Source organism: Macrotis lagotis, chromosome 1, assembly GCF_037893015.1.
Source record: "Macrotis lagotis isolate mMagLag1 chromosome 1, bilby.v1.9.chrom.fasta, whole genome shotgun sequence".
NCBI lineage: Eukaryota > Metazoa > Chordata > Mammalia > Peramelemorphia > Peramelidae > Macrotis > Macrotis lagotis.
In genome coordinates this window covers 794,478,950-794,491,242 of record NC_133658.1, presented here as the reverse complement: position 1 = coordinate 794,491,242, position 12,293 = coordinate 794,478,950, and the positions used below count along the sequence as shown (strand labels likewise).

The 12,293-nt window shown below is 39.9% G+C and overlaps 1 long non-coding RNA gene across 1 annotated transcript in view; it reads right to left on the bottom strand.

Annotated features, from left to right (window-relative positions):
- Window positions 1-5,274: 5,274 nt before the first annotated feature.
- LOC141488477 (uncharacterized) overlaps window positions 5,275-12,293 on the bottom strand; it is a 58,363-nt gene continuing 51,344 nt past the window's right edge. The window contains exon 4 of the long non-coding RNA XR_012468704.1: window positions 5,275-5,543. This is a non-coding gene — a long non-coding RNA (uncharacterized LOC141488477). The remainder of the gene's footprint in view (window positions 5,544-12,293) is intronic.

The window sequence follows — 12,293 nt, the reverse complement described above, 5'->3', positions numbered from 1 at the left end:
GGTCTTTGCTTCCAGATCTCATGTTCTTTCCACTAAACCTGCTCATTAGTTATAAAATACTTTAGAGTTTACAAGACATTTTACAGTAGAAAAATGAACTAGGGAATGGAAACATTATTGTCTCCATTTTTAAAGAGAAGGGAAACTGAAGTTTAGAAAGAAAAATGACTTGATCATGGTCCCATGGCCAATAAGTGGCAGTTTAGGTCATTTGACTCCAAATCTATCACATGACATGCTGGTTTTGTGAATGGCAGATTGAACATGGTCAGAGACAGTCCCCAAAGTAGCATGTGTGGAACCAATAGCTTTGTATTGACAGAATTGTGGAACTGGAACAAGAGAAAGACAAAAAGAATTCAAGGAAAGGTGAAGTGTGAAAAAGAAGAAAAGGTGGGGACAAAGAAGAGAAGATGAAAGCAGATCAGTCAATTTAGGGGAGGTGGGGTGGAGAAGGGAAGAGGATTAAGTCTGTTAATCTAGAAAGGAGCTAACAAAGAAGAGAATAGCTTGGCAAAGTTGATTTAGGTTGGTAGCACAGAAAGGATCTGGTAAAAGATAGTTCTGCTCATAGGAAATAATAGAAGATAGAGAAATCAGCTTGGCATTCTGCCTACTAGAACATGATATGATACCAACCAGGAAGGACATTATTGTGCATAAGAAAATGCCCCTTTAAACGTGCTATCTTGCTCAAAAGTCTTCAGAGGCTCACCATTAACTCAAAGAGCCTATAATTCAAACTCATCAGGCTTCTTTCTATTCAAGGAGATAGTGTACTGAACCAGAAGACTAGATTTTGGAGTCAGTGGACCTAGATTGGAATCCTGACTCTATCACTTACTGTTTGTGATCTTGGAAATATCCCTTAACCTCTCTAGGTCTCACTTTCCTCACATTTCAAAGTCAGACTGAATCTCCTTTGAAGTTGAACTCTTACTCTACAGGCCTATCAAGGTCCTCTGTCACCTGGCACCAACTTAAGTTTTCAGTATCCTCTTGCCTTATTCCCCCTCCAACCAATCTTGTCCTTGAGTTTCCAGGAAGGAAATACAATGGAATTCTGATGGAAGGGGTATGATGGAATCCCAGAAAATGGGTTGGAGTTGGGTGGTTGGGTGGTTGGAGGGAGATAGAGTGCCTCTTCTTTGGGGAGGGAGGAAGTATACCCCTCTAAATATTGGCTCATGAGACAAAGCCCATCCTACTCCATGCTCTTTTCAATTATGATAATTGACTTCTTGTAGTTTCTAGATCCTATGAAGAGAAAACAGGGGAGAAAACAGAGGTTCCCACCTCTCCTAGAACACAAGTCTTAGGTTCCCACTCATGATGCCGAGTCCAAAAAGTTAAGTTGCTACCAGCCAGAACACATATAGACTTCTTAAGCAAGTCAGCCAGTTAGAGTGGAAGGTCAAGAACTGAAAAAAGGGGAGACAGATTACAGGGAAAAGAGAGCTAAGAAGAGTAAATGTGGGTGGTATAGCATTCAATATTATTTTCAATTTGTAAGTTTTTCTTTTAGTTTGTGGGTTATATACTCTTGTATAAATATATTTCTCTAGTCTGAGACAGAAAACCCTTTTAAAAGAAACCCCCCCCCAAACCAAAAATAAAGAATATTGTTTGCCATATTTAGGGAGAAGGTAACTGGAAATAAGAAGAATGTGCACTGGAAAGTGTGCCATTTTTGGCACCAGAAGACTGGACTTTGAATCTGATAATGAATGATCAGTGAAGGAATCTTGAGCAAGATTCACCCTTTCTCTCTTGTGCTTAGGTTCTTCCTCCACAAAAGAGCTTCTCCCTACTTCATAGAGTTGTTTTGAAAAAAGCAACTTGTGAACAAACATCAAAACTTTATCTACTTGGGAGTTACTCTAAGAATGAAATTCTTTGTTAGAGTATGAGATTCTGTAGTGATGTTCCTGTTTTCAAGGGTGATGGATGTGTTTCTTCGAGGAAGAAGGCAAATATAGCCATGATACAGCAACAATGAGAGCTCATATTCATGCAGCACTTCCCAATTTAAATCCATTATTAGCTCTCTGGGTCTGTTTATTCATCTGTTAAACAAGGTGGTTTGATGAGAGTACCTCTAAGGGCCCTTTTAGCTTTAGATCAGATATTTTTACATTTTTCTGCCTGTCAAGGACCCCTTTTCAGAAGTGTTTTTAAATTTACAGAATTAAATGCATTGGATAGGAAATCAATCACATTAAAATACTGTTTTTATTTTTTAAATAAGTCTATGTCTCCATCTATGATGTGTTATCTCATTTAATCCTCACCACTACCCTGTGAGGTAGAAAACATAAGAATTATTTCCATTTTACAGATGAGGAAACTGAGTCTCAGAGATGTAAAGTTATTTGACAAATGTAGTCAAGGTATAGCTGAATTTAAACTTCTCAGTCTTTTGACTCCATGTCTACTTTTTAGTAAGAAATACAAACTGATCTGATCTGATCTTGAGCAAAAGTGCTGTTCTTCTGGGTGCAACCTCTTATATTTCTCTCTGCTTGGCAAAATAGGAAGTTGGAGATGTCCCCTCTAAGTAAGCTAAGTGTATTATTTTAAGTCAAGTTTTTTTGGATTGAATCACCAGTGCCTTCTGTAAACTCTGGGTGTGTGTGTGTGTGTGTGTGTGTGTGTGTGTGTTTCAAAGCTCCATCCCCTCCACTTTTCAATCAAGCAATAAACCAGTACTGCTTTGTCTTAAAAGTTTTTCCTCCTCCTTCTCCTACCTCCTCCAGAAACCTAACCTCTCCGGCCCCCCTCCCCCAACACATACAGTTTTAGCGTCTCTAATAAATACCTCTGTGGTTTGTTTTGTTTCAAGCCCTCTGCCTGAATGCTAATTGATTCCTACTGAAAGGGATAATAGCCAACCCTCCCTTTCTCACTGAGCCATATTGCTCAATTATTACTGCTAAAGCATTTCACTCCACAGCTTTCCTTTTATTGCTCCCCATTCCCTACTAGTGTTAAATTCTAAAATACTTCATCAGTATGGAAAGAACACTCCTGGTCTGATGGTAAGGGGACCTGAATTCTGGCATTGTCTCTATTGCTACTCACTGGGCCTCAGTTTCTCCATCAGTAAAATGACTTATTTATAAAATTTTTAGATGACACAAAGCTGGGTTGGATAAATAATATAGAAAGACAGAGTTAGGATTAAAAGAAAATCCATGGATTATTATGATAGTCTATATCCAATAAAATGAATTTGATAGGGATTTATGTAAAATTCTATACTTAGGTTAAAAAATTCAACTTAAGTACAAGATAGGGATAGTATGGCTAGGCAACATTTCCTGTGAAAAAGATCTGGGGGCTTTAATGGTCTACAAGCTCAGTATGAGTCAACAATGAATGTAATCAGCTGAGGCTAGCACACAGAAGATAGTAACACTGTTGTATTCAACCCTGGTCAGATAGTATCTGGGAGACCTTGCAGCCGTATTCTGGACACCACATTTTAGGAATGACATTAACAAGCTAAAATTTCTCAATTAAAGTATCAGAATGATGAAGGATCTCAGGATTATGCCATATGGGGCAGCTAAAATAGAGCATGGGTCCTAGGGTCAGGAGGACCTGAGTTCAATTGCAGCCTCAGTCACTTAGTAGCTATGTAACTCAGGGCAAGTCACTTAAACCTGATTGTCTCCCTAGGTCCTCCCCCCACCAAAAAAATGAAAAAGACTGTGCCTCACGGGGATTAATCGAAGGCAGTAGGAAAGATTAGCATAGAGAATTCTTAGGGGAACAGGATAACTATTTTCCAACTCAAGTGAAAGAAGGATAACCCTTGTTCTATCTGGCATGAGAAAGGAGAAATGGAGCAAATGGGGTAGATATTACAAAGATGCATGGATAGGGAAAAACTTCTTAAATTATTAAAAACTATCCAAAAAGAATAGTTAGGTTAGAACTATCCAAAATGATAATTAAATGGCATAGTGAATAAAGTGCCAGACTAGAAGTCAGAAGACTCATTTTCCTGAGTTCAAATGTGACTTCAGATAAATATTTATTAGCTGTATGACCCTAGGCAAGTCAATTAGCTCTGAGAATGAAATGGCAAATCACTCCAGTCTCTTTGCCAAGAAGAATACAGTGGTATAGTGGAAAGAGTACTGGATTTGGAATTAGAAAATCTGGGTTCCTAATCCTCTCTCTGCCACTTTCTGTCTTGTACAGTAAGGGGATAATCTCTATGGACGCTTCTAGCTTGCTTTCAGATTGATTTTGAGATTACCATGATAGTCTCCCTTTAAGGGAGCTTATAGTATGTTCTTTCTATAAGAACTGACAATGGAAAAATACCAACAATAATATTTTTAAGGTTAATATAAATGTGTCCCAAATAATATTTTGTCTTCCAGTAGCTTATTTTTAGTTCCTGAAAACAACCTTCCCCTCAATTATATTTTGCCCTGACCCTTGATATGTAATTTACCCAGTTCTAGGGTGGCCACCCAAAATCAGAATGTAAGAACCCCACTCTCAGAACAGCACTTTGGAATCCAGGCTCCCCTCCAGCAGGAGCATGCCTTCTGACTGGATCTTTCCCCCCTTCCTGATCAATGGATCTGTCAAGCTCTCCAATGCAGGACTACTGTTGGATGAGTTATACTCTCTGCTAGTGTGCATGTGGATCTCCCTTCTTCTCTCCCTCCTCTTACCCCTCTTTCCCATTTCTTGCAATAAAGCTTTGCATTGAACTGACTCTCTTTGTTTTACATGCTATTCTCAGCACCCGAACTCAGTAATGGATTGTTTTCTTTGATGTCTCTGATTGGCCACAGGTCTTTCCTCAGACATAAATTGAGTAACTGGAGAATGACTTAACCTCTAGACAGCTTCACCTACACTGGGAAGTAGGGGATTGTGAGTCCACTTGTAGAACTGGCAAGGGTTCACTAGCAAAGGAGAATCCTTTTCCTCCCAGGAGGGATGCTCATATGTCAGAGGAAGTCACAAAACAATTAGGGCATGAATGGGATCTCAAAACCAAATATCTTATGAACTCATCATTTTCTACTCTATTATAACTACTGATTTAAAATGTTGCTAACCATAGCTAATCCCCACCCCCAACTGCTTCTTCTTATCCAGTACTGGCTTTGTTTATAGCTGCTCAATAAGTATTTATGAGTGAAGCATTGAACTACCACGTTGACTTTAGATGATGATGAAGACTACAATTGTGATAATAGAACTGGCATTTAGACAGTATTTTAGTGTTTACAGACAGTGGTTTAATGTTTAATGTGTCTTTTCTTTCAAAAAAAGAGAAGATAAAAGGAAGTTCACGGCATCACAGAGTTGTTGTTGTTGTTGTTAGTCCTTTGTTCTTGAAGACTAATGACATAACGAGGGTGCTGTCTTGACATGCACCTGAATTGGATTTCAGGAATGCAAAGCTAGGCAAAGTCATCCATCCCACTGTCTCCTCCAGAGTCTAAGGAGTAGGAGTTGGGTCCAACAGTAAAGGCCATCTCATTCATTCATCAGTTCTCATCTCTCATGACCTAGAGAAGTAAGGGGTAGAATTTAGTCACTTAGTAGAACCAGGACTTGAACTCCAGCTCTCAAAGTCCAGATTCAGCACTTTGTGCCCGACAATATACATGTCCAAGTGAAATAATAAATTTCTGTATTTCTATAACTGTTCTGTGCTGGTCTGTGGTTTATGTCCCCAAATTGAGGTCACAACAGAACTCTGGGTATAGGAAAGATGAGTGTACATCTTGATTTATCTTCTCCTTTAGAGGTAAAGAGACCAGTTAGTAGATCTGCTGTTTCTTACCTTGGTTCCCATTTTCCAATAAAGCTCAACCCTCAGGGCTCTAGAGGGTTATCCAGTGGCATGTTCCTGGTTCTCTTTGCTGCTTGGCAGGGAAGGTTGACTATAGGCAGAGGGAGGCCCTCCTCTGTGACCTGCTCCTCTTTTCCTCCCTCCTTCCCCTCAAACCCCAGGCTACACTTTGAATATGAAGCATTGAATTGAGTCACTGTAATGAATGAAGCCGTTGGATATCTCATTTACGGTCTGACATCCATGCTGGCACCTCGGCAGATGCCTCTTACCCCTGCCTGGGGAAGCCACTTATGAAGATAGCATATTGCTGATCTACAACCGTCCACCCGCAACCAATCCATTTAGCATTGGGCTTCCATTAGGAATAGGATGGGGGTGGAGTAGGAGAGGGGAAGGGGAAGAGAGGAGATGAAATAAGTTAGTATATGCCTTTGAATATGTCTCTTTTATCAGTCAATTGCAAAGGAAATTTGGGGAAACTTTTGTGGCCAGGAAGGTGCTGATGGTCTCTTGAAATTTTGCAGCTATGTGTGACATTCCCAAATGAAATAAAGCTAAATGGATGAAAAAAGCTAATTGGGCCTTGCAGGTATCCACAGATGTTTACCAGCCCAGAGACCACCAAATCATCTTCCTGGGCCCTAGGCACACAGGTTTTATTTTAGCCAGAATTGTTGTCTTGAAAAAGTAATATTTCTTTGGGGGCAAGGAATATATATTGACAGTAACAAAAGCTATTACTTGTAAATCACTTGAAGATTTGTAATGATTTACATATGTAGTAGCATATCACCTGAACCTCACAGTAACCATGTGAGTTAAGTGGATTCAATTATCCCATTTGATGTAAGGAAATTCAAGGTTTAGAGAGGTTAAGTAACTTATTCAGGGTCACATAACTAGGATGTGCCTAGGGCAGGGTATGAAGTCAAGATTTTCTGACATTAAGACAAGTAATCATCCTCTATACAAAAATGAAGCTGGTGTTTTCCCCCTATTTCTTTGGCCAGCAGCACCATCTTCCAGGTACCCAAGTTCACCAGTTCAGTTCCACCCTCAGTTCCTCACCCTCATTTACCCACATATCTAACCAGTTGTCAAATTTTGTTTCTACTTCATCTTATCCTTTGAATCAATGCCCTCTCTCTTCTTTTACACAGCTTTCATTATCTCTCATTTGGACTATTTCTTGACTCAAGTCATTCCCCACTTCAATCCTTTCTCTACAGAACTGCTAGACCTGAAGCACAGGTACTGAACGTATCATATTCTATTCAATAAACTTCAATGGCTCCCTATTACCTCTAGGATCAAACATGACCTGGCTCCAACTTGCCTTTCCAGACATTACACATTATTCACCTTACAGTCTCGGTAAAATGACCTTAGTGTTCTTCATACATAATTTTTCATATCTTTTTTCTAAGGTTTAATACTAACTATCCCCCATGTTGGAATACCTTTCTTCCTCATCACTGTTTCTTGGAATCCTTAGATTTCCTCCAGACTCAGCTCAAATTATACTTTCTACATGAAACTTTTCAGGATTTCCTATTAGTTTTTTCTCAAATCTTCATGTATCTGGTTTGTACATACCTATCTCCTGGCTAGACTGTATACTTCTCAAGGATAGGGATTCACTTTGGTCCTTTTTTTCAGTAACATTGTATATTAGATATGCTGGATCCTTAACATCTAATACAATGTGGTACTCAGTAGAAGGAATGTTAGTGATTTTTAAAATTTTGCACTTGGAGTCAAAGTTTCAGTTGTTCAGCTAGTTACTGGCCTGTTCTGACTCCATCCTGCTTCCTGGACTGCCAATTTCTTTCCTTTGGGTGATTGTCCCAGGGGCTTCTAGGTAAATCTATACTTTACCTAGAAGGAAGTCTGAATCCTAGGCCCATCCTACCCCCTATATCTTTTTGCCTCATTCTTCCCCAAATATAGAGCTCTGGGCCATTTGGGAGGACATAGAATAATACTTCATCCCTTGGAGGTAAGCTGGCAGACATGATCAGTGGAGGTTCGACTGCTCCAGGCTGCGATTTTGACAGCTCCTTTGATCTTTTACTGACCAGTAAATTATTTATTGGGTTAGTCATAAAGAAAACCCAAAGACTATAAAATATATTTATAGTATCACGAAAATCTCCTCTCCTCCCTACTGTCTTCAGACATCTATTGTAGACCTCCTTTTCTATAAAATAGTCAGTGTACTGTAACATCACTGTGAGCTTAACTGTCTCTCTCTCTGTCTCTGTTACACACACACACACACACACACACACACACACACTTTCTTTCTCACTCCCTTTGTCTTTCCTTTCTTCATTTCCTTCCTTTATTTTTCTTTCCTCTGCTCTCTCCCTCCCCTCTTCTTTCCTTCTTCATTTTCTTCCTCCTCCTCCTCTCTCTCTCTCTCTTCCTTCCCTTCCCTTCCTTTTATTCCCTGCTGCTCCACATTTCTTCTGAGTTTCATTACATTTTGTCCCCTTTCCTTCTTCCCTAGGATCATAGAAGGTACTTTTGAGATCTTCCAATCAAAATTATAGCCATGGAAACTGATTCTCCTAGGAATTAAGTGAACTGTCCCAAGTCCTACAAGTCACAGGCGTCAAAGGCAAGATTCAAACCTAGGTCTGATGATTTCATATCCAGTGCTCTTTTTACTATGATCCCAGAATTGAAGTTTTATCTGAATTGGGGTTGAGGTAGCTGTAGGTGCTAGTACTCCCTAGGTCTTTAGGCCTTTGTAATCCTCTTCTGTAGGGTTTCCAGATGGAGCCTTCACTCTTACTTAGAGAAACCTGATGTTTCCCAGGCCCTGGGCTGGAGTCCCATCAGCAGATTCTTCTAGTGTGATTTGTCTGCCTCAGAGCCTCAGAGGCACATCTGTCAACCCCCTCCTCCCCACTGCCAAAATGAACTGCTCAGAATCAATGCTCAGCTTCAATCTGTACTTTGGGTTGTCATTCAGTAAGTTCATTTCAGAAAGCAGTGGATGGGTGTGCACGTGGGGGGTTGTATGTTTGTGTGACAGTGGGGAGGGGGGTAAGAAGGGTGAGGGGAGGGTGCACATAGATAGGCTCCTGCAAATTGCCAAGTGCTTCCTCTTATTTTATTTCTCCTTTGGCTTTTAGCTAGCACCTTCCTCAATTAGAGTGGCAGGCCTGAGCAGACAAGGAAATTAGTGGATCTTTCCCCCAACATCAATAAAACAAATTTCTCTCCGGGATACCTATTTGTTATTTGGATATCAGAGTGACTGTAATCTGTTTCCATTTTCATTCTACATGTCCCCAGCAGAAGCTTGAGGCTCAGCCGTGGATATCCTGCTGTTTCCATTTGGATGTACGAGACGATAGATTAGATTCCTATTTGCTATGTGGCCTCCCCCCACAATATCCATTAGCTATGTCAGGAAGAGCCAGGAGAATGTACCTCCCCCTATTTATATTGGGTGGGGTAGGATGGGAGTGGAGGCCATTTACAGATGTCATCAACTATCAGAGTCACCAAAATGGCTGGCTCTCTCTCTCTCTCTCTCTCTCTCTCTCTCTCTCTCTCTCTCTCTCCTTGATAATTAATCATGGCAAAGGTTATTTCTACCAGGAGAGATATGGTTATCAGGACTGCATCCTGCTGTTGCAAGGCAGGTGGGGGGGCAGTGAAGAAGGAAGACTCCAGTTGAAAGATGGGGACATGGGTTGTTTGTCTTCTTTTTCTCTATAGTTTGTCAAATAGCTAAAGTATCCTCGACTCTACAGGACTGAGGAGGGTGAAGTCATTTTGACTGTTTAAGTTCTTTTCAGTCATTCGGTCTCTTTGTTCAGTAAACTTTGTAAATGGGGGGGGGGGGGGGATGCTAGCCCATAATCTTAACTACTTTTAGCTCCCCTGACCACGCTATCTAATTTGGTTATCAGATTTTTCAAGCTTTTCAAATGCAGGGCATATGTGATCACAAGTATTTCTTCCTAAGTCTAGCTACCCTGAATTCTTTGCTGAACTAAACTACCACCTTCCTCCTCAGACTTAATTCTTTTCTATTGATTTATGTTTTATTTGCCTGCTAGATTGTAAGATCCTTGAAAGTAGTCTTAGGTTACTCTGCATCACCTTCTATTGGGCATAGGTACCCAATATATACTGGATGAATTGATTGATGCCTTGGAATTAACCTAAGGGCTATTGACTTAAAGGGAAGAAAAGCTGAATTTGAGTCTTAATTCCATTGTCTACTAGATATGGTGACCCTGGACTAATCATCTCTTCTCTCTGATTAGCCACACTTGCCTCATCTGTGAGAAGCCTCACTCCCAGGGTTATTATAAAGATCAAATGAAATAATATTCTTGAAGGTACTTTGTACTATAAAGAAGAAATTCTTAACCTTTAGAAGTTAAGTGACCTTGGGTCACTCAGCCTCTGTTTACCTCAGTTTTCTCAATTATAAGATGGGAATAATAACACCTACATCCCTGAGTGGTTGTGAGGATTAAATGAGATAATAATTGTAATAATTGCCTGATCTATATAAATACTAGCTATTGCCATCATCATTATTATTATTGCTATTACAACTACTGCTGCTGCTGCTGTTGCTATCAGTACTACCTGCCTATCTGCTTTTTCATTATTATGAACTTTCCAAACTGATAAAGTTCTTTATAGACTGGTTTAAAATCCATAAAATAAAATCCATGAAATTATAAAGGAACCCAATAATACTGAAATATTATTACCCATTTATTTTCAAAAAGATCATGGTTAAGAACCCCTGACAACATATGTATGTGAGTTGCTATGACCACCATCATAAACATCATTCTGTTGATGTACATCAACTGTTATTTTCCTCCCACTTTGTCAGACTGAATAAACAGTGATGATGGGATCATCCTAAACCTTTCTTACCTCTGACCTATTTATAAAGTCTGAGTTAGCTTCACTGGGTCCAGGTCCTCTGTTACCAGGATTCTACTTTTCCTTTACCCCTTCACTTGTTCTATTCCTATCTTCCCAGCAACAATGAGACCAGTTGTTGGGCATCCCTCTTGGCTATTTCCCCCTTTTCCCCTCTTTTCTTCTTCAGGTTTCCTCCTCCTCTGCACAACTCAATGCTGAATTTCAGGTTCACAAACTATATGGTGAGGTGGTTGTTGGGCTTGTTTTCAAAGAAAATATGTCCTCCCCTGTGACATTGACACTTCACAATTGACAACACCTGTCTCTGCTGTCTTTAGTACTGACACGTGGCTCTAAACTTGGAGCCTAAGTGACTTGTCAGCTTCTCTTGTCAGGGTTTGCCAGCTTGGGTTCTTCATCCTCATTACTCCATACCTGGAGCCATAATCCACTACCTTTCAGATTACAATTGTTTCCATAGCATTGTATATTACTCATTTCTCTGGATCTGCCCCAATCCTTACACAGAGAGACAGCAACAAAGAGCCTCTTAGATCAAAAGGGAAAAGTTCAAGTTGGACCCCTTCTCCAATCCCACCTCCATCACCATCACCCCTATTTCTAAGTAGAAATCAGAGAATGGCAGGGCTGCCTTCCAAAGGGAGGGTGATATTGTTCTGGGGACTTGAAGCATGATTATTTCTTGTTTAGGCAGCACTAAGGGAGGAGCTGTCCCCTACACATGTAAAAAGAGAGGAACAATGAGCTCAATGCAAGATCAGATTAAGCTCCCTGAAGGTGCAGAAGCAACCAGAGGTCACCATCATTATTATTGATCCTTAGAAATACCCTGGAAGTATAGTTTTGGCTCCAGGAAGCAGAGGAGGGAAGAAAGAGATTAAATAGTTCTCAGAGACCCCAGAGATCTTTTATTCTGAATCTAGTAGCTTGATATATGATGCAGAAATACCATCCTCTTACTTTTGTGTGAATATTCTAGAATTCCAGGATCCTTTATAGACCAAGCCATGCCCCTACCCTATCCCAAGAAACTAACTAGGTATCTTGTAGAAGGGATACCTAGCAAGTACTTGTTGAAATAATCCTCTGTGACTCTAGGCAAGTAACTTTATCACAATTGTCTTGCAAAAAAGAAAGAAAGCATGAAAGAAAGAATCTCTGATGTCTCTAAGTATTACATACACTTAAAAAGGTTTATTTATTCATTCAACATTTAGTCATTCATTTAACACTATATTACTTCATGATTTCCCATATTTTAGTCTATCGGTCACTAAGCATTATTATATGCTTATTCTGTGCCAGGCACTATTCTGTACTGAGAATATAAAAAGAAGCAAAAAATGTTCCTGTAGAAGATGGGATTTTATTTGGGACTTGAAGAAAATCAGAGAAGTCCAGTGGTAGAGATAAGGAGGGATACCATTTCAGGCATGAGGGACAGTCACAGAAAAATGGACTGAGAGATGGAATATCTTGCTCATGGAGCAATAAGGGAGCCAGTGTCATTTTATCAAAGAGAATGTGA